The 23,063-nt window shown below is 43.7% G+C and overlaps 1 protein-coding gene across 1 annotated transcript in view; it reads left to right on the top strand.

Moving 5' to 3' along the window:
- The first annotated feature begins 615 nt into the window (after window positions 1-615).
- slc6a1b (solute carrier family 6 member 1b) overlaps window positions 616-23,063 on the top strand; it is a 75,070-nt gene continuing 52,622 nt past the window's right edge. Inside the window, exon 1 of the mRNA XM_078413994.1 lies at window positions 616-740. The gene's annotated coding sequence lies outside the window, so the exon portion shown is untranslated. The remainder of the gene's footprint in view (window positions 741-23,063) is intronic.

The raw sequence follows: 23,063 nt of genomic DNA, 5'->3' as shown, positions 1-23,063 counted from the left end.
AAACAGCAACGGTCTTAAATACCTGCCATTCTTGTATCATGCCAGGACAAAAAATATAAATGATGAGAAGAAAGCAGAAACATCACAGTGGCTGCTTTGCTAATTATATTTCAAATTAATTTACTTGGCTGAGGAACTACCATTGCATCACACAATTTCCACTCCATGTGAAATCATTAAATGTGATAAATTCCATTCACAATCTTCACTATCCAGCTATTAAAAACTGCAAAACAAGTTACTTTCCTCAAAATATTTCAAGAGCAGTGGAGCCTTTAATAAGATTTTAAAATACCACACAGTTAGTTCTGAGCTGAATTTTTACCTTGTCTAACAAACATTCAGGAAGTAGCACAAGCACAATTGAAAGTAGCTCTGCATTTATATTTTGCCAAGAAAACTGTGTTTTCCACTCAGATCTAGTACAAACTCTCAACACAGCTTTGCACTGACCAGTCGCAACTCACAGGCAACTCCAATACACCAAGATGCCAAACAACATGTTAATGATGCACAGGCTCATTTGAATTCAGTGCTGTGGTGAGGCGCTCCACAAAATCCATGGGAAATTGGCAGCGGAAACAGAGCAAAGCCCAGGCAGACAGCACAAAGCTAGATTCAGGAGGCAAAGATTGACAGTGGAAGCCTGATATAATGCAGCAAAACATTTTTGGAACCGATGCAAAGGCCTCCCAGTGCAGTGAGAAGAAGAGGACCTAGGAGAAGCCTACTTCCCGAAGGTAACGTCAATTTCTAGGCCGCAGTTGACTTGTGAGGGGTGCTGACTGCCCGCAGTGCTGGGAGAAAGCAGGTGTTGAGAAGCCATCAGGAGAAAGGTAGACAATTCACCAGCCTTCTCCAGGCTGACCTGCTAAAGTGGCTCGTGGCAATGATGATCTGATAGCAAGGTTATAAGTGAACGTGTGTTAAAATTAGACTTGTTTTAAAAATGTGAACGTACTCAATTAGAAACTGTGCTGCAAATACAAAACAGAATTCTTCCAAGCAGAATGCAATTCAAGCAGTAATGCTTCTAAGCAAAACGGATGATGCCATAGTTTATAACAGTATTGATCAATATTAAGGAAGATGAACTAAGTCAACTTTCCTGGAAGTGGCTTCACAGGTGAACAGGGTAATGTTTTGGCACATTGGCCTTCAGCAAGGGCACTGAGTCTTGAATGTTATGTTGCAGTCAAGTGAGGTTGCACTCGGGCTATTGTGTTCACTTTCAGGTCCCCTGCTCTCGGAAAGATCCCATTGTGCGGCAAAGAGTCCAGAGAATACCTACAGAGGTGTTGCCAGGACTCGAAGCACTGACTTATAGGAAGAGATTGGGAAGACTGAGATCTTATTCCTTGCAACACAGAAAACTAAAGGGTGATCTAAGAGGTGTATGAACTCATGAGGGCCATTCACAGAGAGAATGCAGATAATCTTTTTCCCAGGTTGGGAAATCAAGAACTAGAGGACATAGGTTCAAGGTGAGAGGGGAAAAATGCAATTGGAACCTGATAGGTAACTTTTACACAAAGGGTGGTACTTGAGCTGCCAGAAGACGTGGTTGAGTTGTGTTTAGTTTAGTTTAGTTTAGTTTAGTTTAGTTTAGTTTATTATTGTCTCGTGTATCGAGGTACAGTGTAACGTTTTTTGTTGCGTGCTTTCCAATCAGTGAAACGACTATACAAGATTACAATCAAGCCATCCACAGTCTACAGATACAGGATAAAGGGAATAACGTTTAGTACAAGATAGAGTCCAGTAATGTCCGATTAAAGATAGTCCATGCGTCTGCGATGGTAGGTTAGGACCACTCTCTAGTTGTGTAGGAAAGAACTGCAGATGCTGGTTTAAATCGAAGGTAGACACAAAATGCTGGAGTAACTCAGCAGGTCAGGCAGCATCTCTGGAGAGAAGAAATGGGTGACGTTTCGGGTCGAGACCCTTCTTCAGACTGATATCAGGGGCCTGACATCTAAGCTGAGTCCGGGCCGTGGGCTCTGCGAACCAGATCCCGGGTGGTCCCAGCCGGAGGCCGTCAGCTCCAGGTGCATGGCCGGTGGTAGGCCGCAGCGGGAACGGAGACACGACACAGAAACAAAGGTCGCGTCTCCGCTCGGGAGAGACAATGTTACAGTTCCCACCCCCCCCCCCCCCCACACATAATACACAACCGCAAACACTACATCATATCTAAACTACAATTAAGACAAAAACAACAAAAAACACAAAAGACAAACGGACTGCAGGCATTCATAGTTATAAGTAGTTATAAGTAGTCGTAGTAGGAGGAGCTATCTTTCAATTGAAGTCACACGGGTCTAATCCTGACTTCTGAAGCTCGGTGGAGTTTGCATGTTCTCCTTGTGACTGTATGGATTTCCCACATGTGCTCTGATTTCCTGACGTTACACTGATTGGTAGGTGAATTAACAACCATAAATTCCTCATAGGAATTCAAAGTGGTTTGATGGGAATGTGGAGAGAATAGATTACAGAGAAATGTCATGGGGAAATGGAATTCAGCCATTCAGCCCATCAAATCTATGCTGGAAGGGGGGGATAGAATTTCCCCCAATGGGCTAAATGGCTGCCTACGTTCAAAGGAAATATATATGAAAAATGCAATGTTCATACGTATAAATGTTAGCAAATATAATCCTGACAACTTGGTCTGAAACATCTGAACGTGAAGGACATGAAAAGGCATTCACCGTTCATTGCCCATTCCCATCCACCAGCCTTGTATATTTTGCACCATCAAGAGCTGTTGGTGATGAATTTTACTGCCTGGACAGGGCAAGACTCAAAGAAGTAAACGTTTCAAGGTGCAAATGAAATTTCTTCCAAGTCCCAGAAGAAATTAAGCAAAACATCAAGACTCGAATTTGACATCTCTCACAATCCAACACAATTGCAGTCCAATTTCAATAGTTATGGAAAAATTACAAACACTGGATATATTTTCACCTGAAAACCACCCCAATATTAATGTCTTTAGCCTCGTGTGCAAACCATGTAATTCCCTACCTACACGGCAGGTTGTCCAGTGGAGCATCAGAATCAATTATACCGCAGAGCATGTAATCGAATTAAGCATGCCTTTAAACACGTGTGTTTTTGATTGGCAAGCAGGCTGAGAGTTAACAGTCGAATAATCCTGTTAAATGGAGGCCAGCAATGACTGGATTAGAGGACAAAACACTAGAGATTACCAACAATGAATATAGACACAAAAATGCCGGAGTAACTCAGCGGGACAGGCAGCACCTTTGGGGAGAAGGAACGGGTGACGTTTCGGGTCAAGACCCTTCTTCAGACCCGAAACTTCTTCTTCGACCCGAATCGCTGAGTTACTCCAGCATTTTGTGTCCATCTTCGATTGAAACCAGCATCTGCAGTTCTTTCCTACACTTGCCAATAATGAAGTTCACAAAACCAGACATGTCCTATATGTATATATATATGTCTAACAGACATTCTCCACAAGGGTGATTAGTGTAGGGAATATAGGAGGATATTGTAGTCATTTTCAGCTCTGTTTGTTGGACCGATTGCAAGTTAGAAGAAGATAGCAGAAGCCAAGAAAATAACTAATGTCAAGTCAAATTGAGTTTATTGTGATATGCATGATGTATGGTGACATACAGGTAGAATAAAAGGCTTGCTTGTAGCAGCATTACAAACACATAGATGCTGACAGCACACAGAAACATAAATTACACATAAATTCTACAAGATTGTGAAAAGAAAAAGACTGCAAAAAGTCAAGATATGAGTGTAAACGACACAAATCCATGGTAATGCAAGTAGTGGTCCATAGTATTATGTTGCCGAGGAAGGGTCATGATTGTTCAGGTTAATCCAAGAACCTGATCGTTGTAGGAAAGTAAATGTCCCTGAATTTGGAGGTGGGGGAATTCCGGCTTCTTTACCTCCTGCCTGATGGTGGCAATGAGAAAAAGGCCTGGCTGGATGGTGGAGGTCCGTAATGATAGATGCCGCCTTCTTGAGGCAGTGCCTCGTGTCGATGCTTTAGATAGAGGAAAGGGCTGTGCCTGGCACGGACAGGGCTGAGCAGATCACGCCCTGAAGCCTCTTGTGTTCCTGTGTGTTTGAATTGCCACACCAGGCCATAATGCAACCGGTCGGGGTGTCTTCAACAGTACATCTGGGTAACACACTGGCAGAGTCGCTGTCTTACAGTGCCAGAGACCAGTGTTCGATCCTGACCACGGGTGCTGTCTGTACGGAGTTTGTACATTCTCCCCGTGACCATGTGGGTTTTCTGGTTTCCTCCAACATCGTAGCTTAATTGGCTTCAGTAACGATTGTAAATTGTCCCTGGTGTGTAGGATAGTGTTGGTGTACGGATATCACTGGTCGATGCGGAATAGGTGGGCCGAAGGACCTGTTTCCACGCTGTATCTCCTAGCTAAACTAAACTAAATCTACAAAAGCTTGTTGGACTCTTCAATGACATTTTTAATCTCTTTAAACTTCAAAGAAAGTCGAGGTGCTGGCAGCCCTTCACCATAATTACATTTATGGGCTAGTCCATAGGGATGACCACAGAATGGTTTATACATATACAGTGCCCTCCATAATGGTTGGGACAAAGACCCCTCAATTATTTATTTGCCTCTGTACTCCACAATTTGAGATTTGTAATAGAAAAAAATCACATGTGGTTAAAGTGCACATTGTCAGATTTTATTAAAGGCCATTTTTATACATTTTGGTTTCACCATGTAGAAATTACAGCAGTGTTTATACATAGTCCCCCCCATCTCGGGGCACCATAATGTTTGAAACCTGTACGCCTTTGGAGTGTGGGAGGAAACCGAAGGTCTCGGAGAAAACCAACGCAGGTCACGGGGAGAACGTACAAACTCCGTGCAGACAGCACGTAAGTCATGGTGAGTTTAATTTATTGTCACGTGTACCGAGGAACAGTGAAAAGCTAACCAGTCAGCGGAAAGACAATACATGACTACAGTCAAGCCATAAATGTGGTATAAATGGAGTCAATGGAAGAGAGGTTGGTTTTTGTGATGTGCCCACAATTCTGTGCAATTACTGCAATTGACTTTGCATGACACTGGATCTGTGAATGAGGCACTCGATCTATGAACCTAAGTTTGAACCTAAGATCCTGCTGCAGATGAGTGTAGAAGGATTAGGTTTCCCAACCAACAAATGCTAAAATGCTATGTACTAGCAAAGATGGACCTGCTGGCACGGATGAATCAGACACCAATAAAGTTGAGGGTCTGTTGGCTGCATGAACCTGGCTTGAGACTCTATTAAACATTATGATATACGGTCATTAGTACTTTTAACTTGTAGTAACAAAAATAAGCTTGTAGTTGTTAAAGAGATCATTCTTTTAAATGCCCTGCTGGCTACATGAACCTGGCTTGTGCTATTGCACATAAATCATGTTGACATGAAAGATAGAAAAAAGTAATTGAGTTACTAATTGAATCTTACTTCGTTTAACTGGCTGGTTACTAATTCGGGTGCATTCCAAAGAATTGCAAAACCTTAGATTGCTGTGTAAACAATGATATAGTTCTCCATGAAGAAGATAATGAAAGGTCAGCCACACCAGTTAGATGGAAATAAATTACCTCCGTTTTATCATTGCCAGTCTGATCACCGCCTATGTACTGGCCCCATCAGATCACCTTTAGTTTAGTTTAAGAGATACAGCGTGGAAACAGGTCCTTCGGCCCACTGAGTCCCACACATTAACATTATCCTACACACACTAGGGACAATTTACACACACACCAAGCCAATTAACCTACAGACCTGTACGCCTTTGGAGTGTGGGAGGAAACCGAAGATCTCGGAGGAAACCCACGCAGGTCACGAGGAGAACGTACAAACTCCGTACAGACAGCACCCGTAGTCGGGATCGAACCTGGGTCTCTGGCGCTGCAAGCGCTGTAAGACAGCAACTCTACCGCTGCGCCACCGTGCGGCCCACAAATACCTTTCTCCAGGTGACAAGCTCCCCCTTGGAGGCATAGAAATGTGTTCAAGGGTATTTTTACCTCCAGTTGCTGTTTTATTTATTCTTTTTCTTTGCTATTATCTAAGCATTGAAGGGATCATGTATTGACCATCCCTCAGTGGCCTTGTGAAGCGATGGAGTATTCCCTTCCTGGACACCTGCAGTCCGTTTGATAAATACAATTCCCCAGTGCTTTTGGGGAGGCAGTTCCAGGATTTAAACCCAACAGCAAGGAATAAATGATGTATTTCCCAGTCAGTGTAGAAGGCAACTTGGAGGAGACCATGCAGGCAGGGGTGGTGTTCGCATGTTCCTGAATCCCTCGTCCCTTTTGGTGGTAGAGCCCAAGAGACGAAGGGTCTGGGAGGTGCAGTCAATCTAGCTGAGACAATGTAAGTGTAATGTATGTTGTAGGTGGTACACTACACCCACCATTGCCTCAGTTACATTGACTGCACCTCCCAGTCCACAGCCACTGTGCACCACCACTGGGAATGTTGAGAATTGTTGATGGAGTACCCATCAATCTGATTACTTTGTCCCAGAGGGTTTCAATTTTCTTGAGTATTTTTGAAGCCGCGTTCATCCAGACATGTAGAGGCCATTCCACTGCACCCTTCACAAGATGCTTGTAGACGCTGGAAAGGAATGAGATTGCAGAAGATCACTTGCCACAGAATACCTTGCCTCTAATGTAGACGCAAAATGCTGGAGTAACTCAGCAGGTCAGGCAGCATCTCGGGAGAGAAGGAAGGGTAACGTTTCGGGTCGAGACCCTTCTTCAGACCAAAGATACTAGAGGAACAAGACGGACCACTCCGTTGAAATCGCCTGTACTGTAGTACGCAAAGGAGCGTAACGTCTGCCATTTTAGTCGGCAAAAACCCACCGTTCGCTATGCCTCTCGCAGTGTAATCAGTGTTTTGGGGGAACAGTATGTGTGATGATATCATAAAAATGCAGAATGTATCTCATCTATCAATTCGCAGATTTTTGTTATTTTTCTTTTAAAATGTTTCCGCAAGTTTCTGCCTACTAAAATGGCGCCATGACATACTACGGTTTTTAGGGTCGAGTGGTCTATCTTGCTCCTCTACTATCTTTGGTTTGATTGAAACATATTGCACGGTGTGCCGTCTAACACGACTCACATTGTCTTGTTGTGTTCGTGCAGGGCAGTGGTATATTTGATGCTCCTGTGCTCAGTAAGAATGCAGAACTAACAGCTCTTGTCCATTTTCTGTGGGTGCAGTCACGTTGCAATGTCAGCCCTGCTCTCAATACTTGAGGAACCGCAGTGGCCGTTTGGAGATTCCTCTAGTATCTTTGCTTCAGACTGACTGTGTCTCTAATGCCTCTAATGTGTCTGGTAGCTGCTGTCGTTCTGCAGCTGATCAAGATACATTTCTCTTTCATGGTGATTCCCGGGTGTTTATTTTGGGGGACTCATCGTGACCAATGTAATCGAAAGTCAGAGATAAGTGGTTCCACCTTTTCTTAGAAGGCTTTGTCATTGCTTGGTATTTTACTTGCCACCCGTAACTGAATGTTGTCTTTAGCTGCGCCTTTACCCAAATTGACGAACTGTACACTGCAAGGGCCAGGAAGCGAGCGGGCAAGATCATCTCTGACCCCTCTCACCCTGGCCACAGACTCTTTGAAGCACTTCCCTCTGGAAGGCAACTCCGGACTGTCAAAGCAGCCACAGCCAGACATAAAAACAGCTTTTTTCCCCACGAGTAGTAGTTCTACTCAATAACCAAAGTCTGTAGTCTCTTTTTTACTCTGGTTTATTTTCACCCACATGTTTAGACCGTAATGGTGTATCCTTATTGTTTTGATGTGGTTATGCTTTATTCTTAATTGTTAACTGTATGTTTGTGTTGTCATTTGTGAGCAGAGCACCAAGGCACATTCCTTGTGTACGCACATACTTGGCCAATAAACTTAAACTTATTCATTCATTCATTCATTCTTTCAATTCCTTCATTTCTTGAGGAATTGAGAATGGGCCTGGACATTGTGTAAAGGTCCTTACTTCTGAGCCTAAGATGGAAAGAGGTTGACTGATGAACTAGCTGAGAATGGCTGTCTGAATACTCCTGCACTGGTGTGCTGTGCAAGGGATGATCAATCTCTAACAATCATCATCTTTTGTAAGTTCAACCATGGAAGTGTAGTCTCCACGAAGCTCATTGCCCTTAGTTTTACCAGGATTCTTCGGACCAAGGCTGTGATGAGGTTTGGAGCTGAGTGGTCCTGGCAATTGCAACCTCGATATCGGTGAGCAGGTTATTTGGTGACTAAGTGGCACTTGATGGACTAATTCACAAGTTCACAAGTTATGGGAGTAGAATTAGGCCATTTGGCCCATCGAGTTCACTCCGCCATTCAATCATGGCTGATCTCTGCCTCCTAATCCCATTTTCCTGCCTTCTTCCCATAACCCTTGACACCCGTTCTAACCAAGAATCTGCCTTAAAAATATCCACTGACTTGGAGAGGAGGATGCTCCTCAAACTGTGGAGGAGTTCACCCCCTCAGCTCACAACACAGCTCACCCCCTCCATGACACACTGGTCAACCTGAGGAGCATCTTCAGCAACAGACTGGTTCCCCCAAAATGCAGGTCTGAACGCCACAGGAGATCCTTCTTCCCTGTGGCTATCAAACTGTACAACTCTTCCCCCTTCTGTCGTGGGGTAGACTGAGACTGACTCCCCACCCCCCTTCTCTCTCCCCCCCCCCCCCCCCTCCCCAATCTTTGCACATCCCCAATCCTTTCCACTCATCACTTTAATTTCATGTTTCATGCATCTTGTGTTTTATGACTGTTGGCAAATCAATTTCCCTCTTGGGATAAATAAAGTTCTTTCATATCATATTGTATCATATGTGGGGCACAAAATTGTGGTAATTCTGGGGTTATTAGTCAGATTAGATGAGATTAGGTTAGAATAGATTAGATTAGATTGGATTAGATGGGATTGGATTGGATTGGATTGGATTGGACTGGATTGGATTGGATTGGATTGGATTGGACTGGACTGGATTGGATTGGATTGGATTGGATTGGATTGGATTGGATTGGATTGGATTGGATTGGACTGGATTGGATTGGATTGGACTGGATTGGATTGGATTGGATTGGATTGGATTGGATTGGATTGGATTGGATTGGATTGGATTGGATTGGATTGGATTGGATTGGATTGGATTGGATTGGATTGGATTGGATTGGATTGGATTGGATTGGATTGGATTGGATTGGATTGGATTGGATTGGATTGGATTGGATTGGATTAGATTAGATGAGCCCTGCAGATGCCAATACTGTGACTGTACTAAAGCAACTTGGTTCGAGATGCGCCAAGTTTTAGAGTGCTGGTCTTCAGTACTCCAGCTGGAATGTTATTAGTCTCAGTCTTCTCATGCTCTCAGCATTTCTTGATGCCGCATGGCGTGAATTGAACTGGCTGAAGACAGGCCTCAGTGATGATGGAGATGGATAATCTATTCATCATTCCAGCTGGACATGGCTGCAAACTCTTCCCTTTAGCCCCACCGTCATTGGGGATGTTATTGATGCCTTCTCCTCGTGTCAACTGTTTTCATGACTCGATTTCTGACTCCCTTGATACAAATTAGAAGGATGAGAGGGGATCTTATCGAAACGTATAAGATTATTAAGGGGTTGGACACGTTAGAGGCAGGAAACATGTTCCCAATGTTGGGGGAGTCCAGAACCAGGGGCCACAGTTTAAGAATAAGGGGTACGCCATTTAGAACGGAGATGAGGAAAAACTTTTTCAGTCAGAGAGTTGTGAATCTGTGGAATTCTCTGCCTCAGAAGGCAGTGGGGGCCAATTCTCTGAATGCATTCAAGAGAGAGCTAGATAGAGCTCTTAAGGATAGCGGAGTCAGGAGGTAGGGGGAGAAGGCAGGAACGGGGTACTGATTGAGAATGATCAGCCATGATCACATTGAATGGTGGTGCTGGCTCGAAGGGTCAAATGGCCTCCTCCTGCACCTATTGTCTATTGTCTAAATATTCTGATGGCAAATGGTCTTTCTGGCAGGGAGTCTGTATTTATAATCTCCATTTCACAAGAGTTTTTCAGATATAGAAGGCCCTACTGTGATCTAAACTATCCGTACTCTGCATCTCCCTCTTCATCAGTGTTTGAACACTCACCATCCAAAGGTCCACTATCTCACCAGTTTCTGGCCTGCTGCCAACTTTTTTCCATTGTCCAACATGTTTGTCTTTTTGCTGTGAAATTTGTAATCAAGATTGCCATCCAGTGAGTTTTTTTTTAGAGATACAGCGGGGAAACAGGCCCTTCGGCCCACCGAGTCCACGCCAACCAGTGATCCCCACACATTAACACTATCCCCACACACTCTAGTGACAATTTACACTTATACCAAGCCAAGTAACCTACAAACCTGTACGTCTTTGGAGTGTGGGAGGAAACAGAAGGTCTTGAAGAAAATCCAAACAGGTCACGGGGAGAATGTAAATCTTCGTACAGACAGCACGTAGTCGGGATTGTACCTGGGGCTCTGGCGCCGTAAGCGCTGTAAGGCAGCAACTCTACCGCTGCGCCACCGTGCTGTCATGTACATTTTATAGATTCTAGTGCTTACAGTCCTGAGCAGAGTTCGTGCTCTTTCAACAATTGCCCCAGTGGAGTAATGGTTTTCCAGTCAAAGGCTGAATGGCTGAAGTAATGCTGAAAGGAGCAGGTTATTCACCAAAATTTGTCTGTCACTAATGTGCCTTGCAGAGGGTGGAAAAGATTTAGGGTGAGCGAAGTTCAGTTACAAAATACTGAGCCTCTGACATCGTTTTGTGACCATTGCATGTGACAATCTGTTGCCTTTACGTCTCTACTCAATGATAACCCTCAAGATCTTAAATATGGTTTTAAATTAATGTAAATCAATGTAACTTTTAATGTACTCCCAAAGGAACCAGACAGTAGTTGGAGAATTCAGTGAAGGGTTTGGTGAAATAAAGTGAAAGCACTCGATGCCTTAGTGGGCTTAAAGGTGGATAGTATCCCTGAGACTGGATGGGGTTTACCAAAGACTGCAACAGGAGGCAGAGGAAGCTATTGCAGGAGCTCTGGCTGAAATCTTTAAATCTTTGCTGGACACTAGTAGTTACCAGATGGTTGACACAAAATGCTGGAGTAGACACAGATGACTGGACAATAACAAATATTAAAGATAGACACAAAATGCTGGAGTAACTCAGCGGGACAGGCAGCATCGCTGGAGAGAAGGAATGGGTGACGTTTCAGGTCGAGACTCTTCTTCAGACTGCGACTCAAGGGAGAGAGAGTTTAGAGATATGGAAGGGGAAGGTGTGAAAACAACAGATCAAAGCAGATGGTGATAAGGGAATGTGGAATGGTTGACTGTTGGCTGTGGGGAAGATGACAACAGGGCATACAATCGGTGATATTTAATCAGGAGGACAGTGGAACTAGTCAGAGAACTGGGGTGGGGGAGTGATGGAGAGAGAGGGAAAGCAAGGGTTACTTGAAGTTAGAGAAATCAACATTCAAGTTGGTTAGCAACCCGAAATGTCACCCATTCCTTTTCTCCAGAGATGCTGCCTGCCCCGCTGAGTTACTCCAGCATTTTGTGTCTATCTTTGGTGTAAACCTGCACCTGCAGTTCCTTCCTACACATAACAAATATTATCTCCCTTTTGCACCCCGTAGCAGCAAATAGGCCTGGCAACCATCGATCTATCAGCCTGACGTCAGTGGTCGGGAAGATACCCCTAAAAAACCTCTGAGGGAGGGTATGAATGATCATTTGAAAAGGCAAGGATTAATCAAAGGCCGACAACATGGCTTTGTCAAGGACAGATCCTGGCTTTGGCCAATTTGATTGAATTCTTTGAAGAGGTAACAGCATATATTAATGAAGGCGGGTAGTAGATACAATTTACATGGGCATTACTAAGCCCTTTGAAGATATCCCACATGGAAGACTGGTCGGGATTTCGGGATCCAGGGACAAGTTGGCAAACTGGATCTAAAACTGAAGATAGACTGAAGGGGTGGTACGGTGGCGCAGCGGTAGAGTTGTTGCCTTACAACACTTGTAGACTCGAGACCTGGGTTCGATCCCGACTACGGGATGCTGTCTATAAGGAGTTTGTACATTCTCCCTGTGACTTTCGTGGGTTTTCTCCGAGATCTTCGGTTTCCTCCCACACTCTAAAGATGTACAGGTTAAATGGCTTGGTGTATGTGTAAATTGTTCCGATTGTGTGTAGAATAGTGGTAATGTGTGGGGGTCGCAGTCTCGTAATATATTTTGGTAATCTCTTCTACTCTTCCCCTCTCTGGCCCTGAGTGATTATCCTTTGCTGAGACCTTAGTTCCTTCCCCTTACATCCCCATCTTAATTTATTCCAAGTCTTACATTATATTGAGCGTTCTTCCTCTGCCCACAGCTCCATGCTCGTGTCTTTGGCCAGGAGGCTTCAACCCAGACTGTGGACATCTTCTGGTCCTCCTGAAATCTCCTCAGGCTTCTACCCTGGCTGGATACCATTCTTCTAACTACCATCCCTCTATTTACACTCTTCCTGCTTTCGTTGGCAATCGTTCACTTTTCACCCCATCACTGACTCTTCCCCATTCCATCCCTACTGCTTAACACCTGCATGTTTGCTCGCTTTTTTTCCCATTCTGATGAAGACTTCGGGACCTGAGGTGTTAATTTTCTCTCCTCATAGATGCTGCCTGGCCTGCAAGTCATCCCAAGCATGCTCTATGTTTATTTCAGATTTCCAGAGCCTGCGGAGTTTTTTTTCTTTGTTTCCGGTCGTTAAACAGCCTCAGAAGCTTCGACCTGCCCCAACCTTTCTTTTCCAGCTGTCTCTCCCCAACTGCAATCAGTCCTAAGAAGGGTCCTGACCCAAAACATTGCCTGTCCATTCCTTCCACAGATGCTGCCTGACCGGCTGAGTTCCTCCAGTACTTTGTGTTTTTTGGGTTTTTTTAATGTTTTTTTTAATTTTTTTTTATTTTTATTTATAGTATTTTCAATAGGCATACAAAAATACATAAGTGGATAAATATAAGGGAATACATAAGCATAAGCAATGGCAATGTATAACATAAATATCCCCAGGTTGTGTAAAACAAATTGTTATCTATACCTAGAAGATATGTCGGTATATATATGAAAAAGATAAGGATAAAAGAAAAACGAAAAGAGAGAGAAAAAGAAGAAAAAAAAAGAGAGGAAAAAAAACCAGACTGTACCAGGTGGTTAACGAAAACATAGTAGTGTCGCCCGCTCCAATCCCCTCTACCTGCATAAAGCAATATCAAGAAGAACGAAAAAGGTTGGAATAAGGTCACATTACATGATATGAAAATATTGAATAAATGGCCTCCAAGTCTGCTCAAATTTGATCGAAGGTTCGTAAACAGTACTTCTAATCTTTTCCAAATTTAAACATGAAATAGTTTGAGAAAACCAATGAAATAAAGTAGGAGGATTGATTTCTTTCCAATTCAACAAAATAGATCTTCTGGCCATTAATGTAAGAAAAGCAATCATCCGACAGATGGGGGGGAGATTAATTTTCTCTCCTCATAGATGCTGCCTGGCCTGCAAGTCATCCCAAGCATGCTCTATGTTTATTTCCAGAGCCTGCAGAGTTTTTTTTCTTTGTTTTCGGTCGTTAAACAGCCTCAGAAGCTTCGACCTGCCCCAACCTTTCTTTTCCAGCTGTCTCTCCCCAACTGCAATCAGTCCTAAGAAGGGTCCTGACCCAAAACATTGCCTGTCCATTCCTTCCACAGATGCTGCCTGACCGGCTGAGTTCCTCCAGTACTTTGTGTTTTGACAAAAGTGAGATGAAGGATCCGTCTGAAGAAGGGTCTTGACCCGAAACGTCACCAATTCCTTCTCTCCTGAGATGCTGCCTGACCTGCTGAGTTACTCCAGCATTTTGTGATACTATAGAAGGATGCACAGAGTCTCTTGCCCAGAGTAGGTGAATTGAAGACCAGAGGACATAGGTTTAAGGTGAAGGGGAAAAGATTTAATAGGAATCGGAGGTAACTTTTTCACACAAAGGGTGGTGGAGGTATGGAACAAGCTGCCGGAGGAGGTAGTTGAGGCTGGGACTATCCCAACATTTAAGAGACAGTTAGACAAGTACATGGATAGGGCAGATTTGAAGGGATATGGGCCAAAGGCAGGCAGATGGGACTAGTGTCGTTGGGACATGTTGGCCAGTGTGGGCAAGTTGGGCCGAAGGGCCTGTTTCCATGCTATATCACTCTTTGACTGTCTAACAACATTGATATAAATTGCCTGGAGTAGGGCAATGGTTGACGTACATGCATCACTTTCATTATTACCTCTTCGTTGTGTTTTACGCTCATTTGCCATTCAAATGCAGCTCAGATGTAGGATTGAAACCTGCAGCGAGAGTTTGCATTGTCGTCCTAGGTGACAAACATCAGTCATGCTGGCTCCAGGTGAAAGGGCATCAAATCTGGTCAACCGTGCCTGGGCGAAACTCTGAATCCTTTTTGAAATGCTCGATTGGATTTGATATTCTTTCACAAGGAGTCGACTCATTGTTGTTCACTGCACAGATCCAGCTGCAAACGCACAGCCTAGATGTGTGCATCTATTCAGTAGGTTTCTATCCTGGATTACCCGTCGAATTGAAAAACCAATGGATTTATCCTGTTTAGATCACCACTGGAGCTTGTGTTAATCAATCCAAAGACGTACAGGTATGTAGGTTCATTGGCTGGGTAAATGTAAAAATTGTCCCTAGTGGGTGTAGGATAGTGTTAATGTACGGGGATCGCTGGGCGGCACGGACTTGGTGGGCCGAAAAGGCCTGTTTCCGGCTGTATATATATGATATGATATGATATGATATAATACTCTCCATTAAGACAGCTTGTGCATTGAAACGCATAACTCACTTCGCACCAAAGTCACTAAGATTTATTTCTGGGTTTAAATATAACCCAAATAGACACAGTTAATTTCAAAACATAGCTCTTCAGACACTGTAAGCTGGGTAGCATTGATTGTATGCACAACCAATCATTACTTAATGTGGGTTTAAACACAGTTGTTGACACATTCATCTCTTTACAGTTGTAACTCCAAATACATGCTAAATCCATGCACTCCCAGTGTGGAGAAGGGTCTCGACCCTAAACGTCACCCATTTATTCAATCCAGAGATGCTGCCTGTCCTGCTGAGTTACTCCAGCACTTTGTGTCCATCTTTGGTGTAAACCAGCATCTGCAGTTCCTTCCTACACACGCTGGCTCAAAGGGCCGAATAGCCTCCTCCTGCACCTATTGTCTATTATCTATTGTCTACTTCCTATCTACATCCAGTTCCCAAGAATGAAATTTCCATAAGTTGTGAAGCCCAAGGTAGGTTTTTTTTTAAATATGGAGCTGAATTACATATATTAAGGTGAAAGTATTTAACTGAGAACTTCTCACAATATATAAATTCCATTTGCTCAATATGAAACTCTGCATTAACTTCCATCCAGAGATGCTGCCTGTCCTGCTGAGTTACTCCAGCATTTTGTGTCTATCTTTGGTGTAAAGCAGCATCTGCAGTTCCTTCCTACACATGTCTCTCCATCTTTTACTAATGTATCATGTTATGACTAGATGAAAACAATGTTCAGCTCGTGGGTGCAAATTAACATTGCAATCAAAGGAACTGACCTTCCTTTTCAGCATACAATTCAACGATGTTGCGTAAAAGTTAGACTTTGCTTTGTCTATTTTCGCAGAATGAATAACCAACAAACAACACCGACCCCACTTTCCAGAAGTTTTATTTTTCAGTAAAGTGAACACCAATTAACTTGGAAGCAGAAGGAATTGAACAACGGCAAAGAATGCTTAAGATTTCTATGTGTGTATTTAGCCTTTCCTGACGTTAAGGCATGTGAGAAAGTGTTGCAGTAAATTTGGGCAAATAGTCAGTGGTCGTCATAGTTTGGTACTCCTGGCGAACAATTTACTGCAGGAAATGAAGACCAATATAACCATATAACCATATAACCATATAACAACTACAGCACAGAAACAGGCCTGTTCGGCCCTACCAGTCCACGCCGACCACGCTCTCTGACCTAGCCTCATCTACCTGCTCTCAGACCATAACCCTCTAATCCCCTCTTATCCATATACCTATCCAATTTACTCTTAAATAATAAAATCGAGCCTGCCTCCACCACTTCCACCGGAAGCCCATTCCATACAGCCACCACCCTCTGAGTAAAGAAGTTACCCCTCATGTTACCCCTAAACTTTTGTCCCTCAATTCTGAAGCTATGTCCCCTTGTTGGAATCTTCCCCACTCTCAAAGGGAAAAGCCTACCCACGTCAACTCTGTCCGTCCCTCTTAAAATTTTTAAAACCTCTATCAAGTCCCCCCTCAACCTTCTACGCTCCAAAGAATAAAGACCCAACCTGTTCAACCTCTCTCTGTAGCTTAAGTGCTGAAACCCAGGCAACATTCTAGTAAATCTCCTCTGTACCCTCTCCATTTTGTCGACATCCTTCCTATAATTTGGCGACCAGAACTGCACACCATACTCCAGATTCGGCCTCACCAATGCCCTGTACAATTTTAACATTACATCCCAACTTCTATATTCGATGCTCTGATTTATAAAGGCAAGCATACCAAACGCCTTCTTCACCACCCTATCCACATGAGATTCCACCTTCAGGGAACAATGCACAGTTATTCCCAGATCCCTCTGTTCCACTACATTCCTCAATTCCCTACCATTTACCCTGTACGTCCTATTTTGATTTGTCCTACCAAAATGCAGCACCTCACACTTATCAGCATTAAACTCCATCTGCCATCTTTCAGCCCACCCTTCCAAAAGGCCCAAGTCTCTCTGTAGACTTTGAAACTCTACTTCATTATTAACTACACCACCTATCTTAGTATCATCTGCATATTTACTAATTTTACCAGAGCGCTCAGCCAAGTGTCTTAAACTTTAAAGAGGGGTTCGGACGGTGGCTGAGAATGCAGGTAAATATTAATGTAATTCTCATACCTCAATAAAGATAACTGCTTGTTGATTCCACCAAGAGTGCCACAGCAGTGCTACTCATAAGGTCATAAGTGATAGGAGAAGAATTAGGCCATTTGGCCCATTGTCTACTCCGCCATTCAATCATGGACAATCTATCTTTCCTTCTTAACCCCATTCTCCTGCCTTCTCCCCATAACCCCTTACACCTGCACTAATCAAGAATCTATCTATCTCTGCCTTAAAAATATCATTTGACGGCCTCCACAGCCTTCCGTGGCAATGAATTCCACAGATTCCCCATCCTCCGACTAAAGAAATTCCTCCTCATCTCCTTCCTAAAGGATCGTCCTTTAATTCTGAGGCTGTGACGTCTGATCCTAGACTCCCACTAGTGGAAATATCCACTCCACATCCGCTCTATCCAGGCCTTTCATTATTCGGTAAGTTTCAATGAGGTCCCCCCTCATCCTTTAAACTCCAGTGAGTATTCCAGCTATTGTCCAAATGTACAGCATGTCTGCATGTCTGTATGTGTATGTAATCTCAGCACATGCAGTATACAGTGTACATAACAAATGAACAATGCAAAACAAATACGTTTCCTCATTAAATCCCCGGTCACTGTAATGAAAAAGGAAATTAAACATTCAAGTCCACTTAATTATAAAAATCCATTGGTCAAGATATGTGATATTTAGACCGGGATTGAGCGGGGTAACTTTTTCAGTCAGAGAGTTGTGAATCTGTGGAATTCTCCTGCACCTATTGTCTATTGTCTATTGACATCTAGGCCAAGGCAGCATCAGTTGCTGGGTGGATGGCCTTGATGCCAGCACCACCATTCAATGTGATCATGGCTGATCATTCTCAATCAGTACCCCGTTCCTGCCTTCTCCCCATACCCCCTGGCTCCGCTATCCTTAAGAGCTCTATCTAGCTCTCTCTTGAATGCATTCAGAGAACTGGCCTCCACTGCCCTCTGAGGCAAAGAAGGTCTACCCTTGACCTACAACTTTAGGCTGTGCATGCCATACGCAAGAAGAAGTAGTTACGCAGAGTTCAGTCCCTGCCAACTGTTCGTAACCCGAACAGTTCAGAAGTCGGAAATGAAACCATGAACTGACTTCCCGCAATGCAGAAGATGTCCGTCCCTCCGCAACATCTGGAAAATCCAGATGTTCCAAACACTGGTGCGTTTGTGCGAGCTCTATACAAGGCGTGTGTTGGTGAACTCGGGAGTATCCCTCCACTCACAATACTTGCAGGTCATTTAAAGCTCAATTGGCCATTGCCTACTAGGAAATGGTAAATAAAGTCGCAATCTAAAGATACATGATTGCTACGGGTCTGACGCTGGATAAATTGAGCCAATATATTGATGGAATTTATTAAGAGAAATATCGGGTCTCAGTCAGAACCTCTGAGATTTTGTATCCCTGTTCTCAGTGCATCACGTTGGTAAGGAGTAGGGTTCCCTAACGTGGCAGCATCTGCAACCTTCGTACATTCAAACCCGATCTCCCACTTCCAAGTGAAACATAGAACATAGACACATAGAAAATAGGTGCAGGAGAAGACCATTCGGCCCTTCGAGCCAGCACCGCCATTCAATGTGATCGTGGCTGATCATCCAAAATCAGTACCAACTTTTTACCCACATCCCTTGATTCCCTTAGCCTAAATCTAAGTCTCTCTTGAAAGCATCCAGTGAATTGGCCTCCACTGCCTTCTCTGGCAGAGAATTCCACAGATTCACAACTCTCTGGGTGAAAACGTTTTTCCTCATCTCAGTCCTAAATAGCCTACCCCTTATTCTTAAACTGTGACCCCTGGTTCTGGACTCCTCCAACATTGGGAACACTTTTCCTGCATCTAACCTGACCAATCCTCTAAGAATTTTATATTTCTATAAGACCCCCTCTCATCCTTTGAAATTCCAGCGAATTCAAGCCCAGTTGACCCATTCTTTCATTTGTCAGTTCCGCCATCCTGGGAATTAACGTGGTGAACCTATGCTGTACTCCCTCAATAGCAAGAATGTCCTTCCTCAAATTAGGAGACCAAAACTGCACCCAATACTCCAGGTGCGGTCTCACCAGGGCCCTGTACAACTGCAGTAGGACCTCCTTGCTCCTAAACTCAAATCCTCTCGCAATGAAGGTCAACCATTAGCTTTCTTCACTGCCTGTTGTTCCTGCATGCTTACTTTCAGTGACTGATGTACAAGCACACCCAGTTCTCATTGCACCTCCCCTTCTCCTAATTTGACACCATTCAGATAATAATCTGCCTTCCTGTTCTTGCCACCAAAATGGATAACCTCACATTTATCCACATTATACTGCATCTGCCATGCTTCTGCCCACTCACCCCTATCCAAGTCACCCTGCAGCCTCATAATATCCTCATCGCAGCTCACACTGCCACCCAGCTTTGTATCATCCACAAACTTAGAGATGTCACATTTAATTCCCTCGTCTAAATCGTTAATATATATTGTAAACAACTGGGGCCCTAGCACCGAGCTTTGCGACACCCCACTAGTCACTGCCTGCCATTGTGAAAAGGGCCCGTTAATTCCTACTCTTTACTTCCTGTCTGCCAACCAGTTCTCTATCCATGTCAATACCCTACCCCCCAATACCATGTGCTCTAATTTTGCACACTAATCTCTTGTGTGGGACCTTGTCAAAGGGTTTTTGAAAGCCCAGATACATCACATCCACTGGCTCTCCCTTATCCATTCTACTTGTTACATCCTCAAAAAATTCCAAAAGATTTGTCAAGCATGATTTCCCCTTCATAAATCCACGCTGACTTTGACAGATCCTGTCAGTTTTCCAAATGCGTTGCTATAACATCTTTAATAATCGACTCCAGCATTTTCCTGGCTAACTGGTCAAAAACTCCTAATTTTCTCTCTCCCTCCTTTCTAAAAAAGTGGGGTTACATTGGCTACCATCCAGTCCACAGGAACTGATCCAGAGTCGAGAGAACATTGGAAAATGATCATCCACGATTTCTAGGGCCAGCTCCTTGAGTACTTTGGGATGCAGACCGTCAGGCCCTGGGGATTTATCTGCCTTCAGTCCCAACAGTTTACCTAACACCATTTTCAGACTAGTGTGGATTCCCTTCAGTTCCTCCTTCCCACTAGATCCTTGGTCCCCTAGTATTTCCGGGAGATTGTTTGTGTCTTCCTTAGTGAAGACAGAACCAAAGTACTCGTTTAACTGTTCTGCCATTTCCTTGTATCCCATTATAAACTCACCTGTCTCTGACTGTAAGGGACCTACATTCACTAATCTTTTCCTTTTTACATACCTAATTCACCTTTCCAAGAGTGAGCTCCTTCAAATCGTGCTGCCAGAATTCATACGACTAAATGATACGATAATACTATGTTCTTGTATACAACAGGTGTGTGTGTACTAGTATACAACACTATTGTGTGCTACTGAAAGTGCCTGTGCATGCTTCCCAGTTAATGTGGGGACACTTATTCCAGCAAAGGCTCGCATGTGAGAACCAACGGCGAGGAAAGGGGGCAGGGGAAAAGTGATTTAGGGAGTTCATATAATTAAATCAAAATTTAACGCAACTGCAAAACTAGATGTTTTGCTGATCCCTGTTATTAACTCACGGACTTATCCCGAGGAAATGCATTTTAAAGTTTACACTTTATTTAAATGTTAAATGTTTCATCCTTACACCTCATTCATTCCACTGATGCAAGTCATAACATATGATATTTTTCTTCCATCTCCTTTCCTTTCCTCGTCTTTGATCTTAAGGGAATTAGGAAAATTAATATATACATTTTCAATCATTATCCCAATGGATTTTGATGGCCTCAAACACGACTTTAATCACCACTGCAAAGCATAGTCTCCATTCTGTACTTTGAATGGAAACATAGAAACATAGAAAATAGGTGCAGGAGTAGGCCCTCGAATGGAGTACAGAATTCTGTACATGGTCTGGTACAGGCTGTATATGTTCGGGTTTACTATTCTTTGTGTTAAAAAGAAGAGCTAACATGGGGAAAAGCAGCATTTTTGTGCGGGAACAGATGTGACCTCAATACTGTCCACATGCAGCTTTCCAAGAGGAGTTCAGTTATCCTTGGAATCACTCCATTTGCAGTGTACCATTCCAGTATCCCCAGGCGAGAGGCTGATCTATTTATTTAAACTATTAAGCAAAGGCCTGTGTTCTGGAGTTTGGGCACTGGGCCCTTTCCCACTTTGCTGTGTGAAAGTTAAGATGAGTATAAACACTATATTTAGTTTATCTCTAACCCCTGTGTGAAAAACCTTTTCAGTCAGAGAGTTGTGAATCTGTGGAATTCTCTGCCTCAGAAGGCAGTGGAGGCCAATTCTCTGAATGCATTCAAGAGAGAGCTGGATAGATCTCTTAAGGATAGCGGAGTCAGGGGGTATGGGGAGAAGGCAGGAACAGGGTACTGATTGAGAATGATCAGCCATGATCACATTGAATGGCGGTGCTGGCTCGAAGGGCCAAATGGCCTCCTCCTGCACCTATTGTCTAATGTCTATTGAAGATTATTGACCGTTTCATGTATCTGAGTCTGTCAGGATTCTACATCCTGCCCGTTGAAACAGCGCTGTTGGTTTTTACTGAGGTTTTAATACAGAACTTCATTTTTTTACTACAGTAGAACGTGCCCCATGCATTGCCTCTGCAGTGGAAATTATTGCGCCATTTTTGTCTCTTAGCTTAGTTTAGTTTAGTTTAGAGAAACAGCGCGGAAACAGGTCCTTCGGCCAACTGAGTCCGCACCGACCAGTGATCCCCACACATAAACACCACCCTACTACACACACCAGGGACAATTTTACATTTATAGCAAGCCAATTAACCTGCAAGCCTGTAGGTTTGCTCTTATTGAGCAAAACTTTCCATGCCCCTGATGCCAGAGCTGAAGTTTGTATATATTTGGTTCATATTTAACATGCATTACTGGACAGCATTAGCTACAGAGCTCCTGCCTTCACAGCGTCAGTGACACAGGTTCAACGCTCACCCCGGGTGCTGTCTGCGTGGAGCGTGCACGTTCTCTTTGTGTGGCAGTGTGGGTTCCTGCAGGTGCTCCGGTTTCCTCCCATTTCCCAAAGACGTGCAGGTGTGTAGATTAATTGACCGTTGTAAATTGCGAGTGGATGAGAAAGTGGGATCACCTGAAACTAGTGTAACCGGCGTGAACTCAGCGGCCTGGTGCTGTATCTTTAAACTAAACTAAACTCATGCAATAATGGCTTGGTCATAAGTGATAGGAGTAGAATTATGCCATTCGGCCCATCAGGTCTACTCTGCCATTCAATCGTGGCTGATCTATCTCTCCCTTCTAATCCCATTCTCCGGCCTTCTCCCCATAACCAGTGACACCCGCACTAATCAAGTATCTATCAATCTCAGCCTTGGAAATATCCACTAACTTGACCTCCACAGCCTTCTGTGGCAAAGAATTCCACAGATTCACCACCCTCTGACGAAACTCACCCTTCAGTCTGAAGGGTCTCGACCCGAAACATCACCCATTCCTTCTCTCCTGAGATGCTGCCTGACCCACTGAGTTACTCCAGCATTTTGTGACCACCCTCTGACTAAAGGCATTTTTTCCTCATCTCCTTCCCAAAATAATGTCCTCTAAACCCGAACTTGGAACTCGGTGTAGTTAAATTGTTAGCATGCTTCTGAGTGAAAAATTCCCGGAATGGCGGGACTGTCATATGTTGAAAGACTGGAGCGACTAGGCTTGTATACACTGGAATTTAGAAGGATGAGAGGAGATCTTATCGAAACGTATAAGATTATTAAGGGGTTGGACACCTTAGAGGCAGGAAACAAGTTCCCAATGTTGGGGGAGTCCAGAACAAGGGGCCACAGTTTAAAAATAAGGGGTAGGCCATTTAGAACTGAGA

Source organism: Rhinoraja longicauda, chromosome 17, assembly GCF_053455715.1.
Source record: "Rhinoraja longicauda isolate Sanriku21f chromosome 17, sRhiLon1.1, whole genome shotgun sequence".
NCBI lineage: Eukaryota > Metazoa > Chordata > Chondrichthyes > Rajiformes > Arhynchobatidae > Rhinoraja > Rhinoraja longicauda.
Note: the sequence above shows the minus strand (reverse complement) of the source record. Positions and strands in the feature narration are given on the sequence as shown.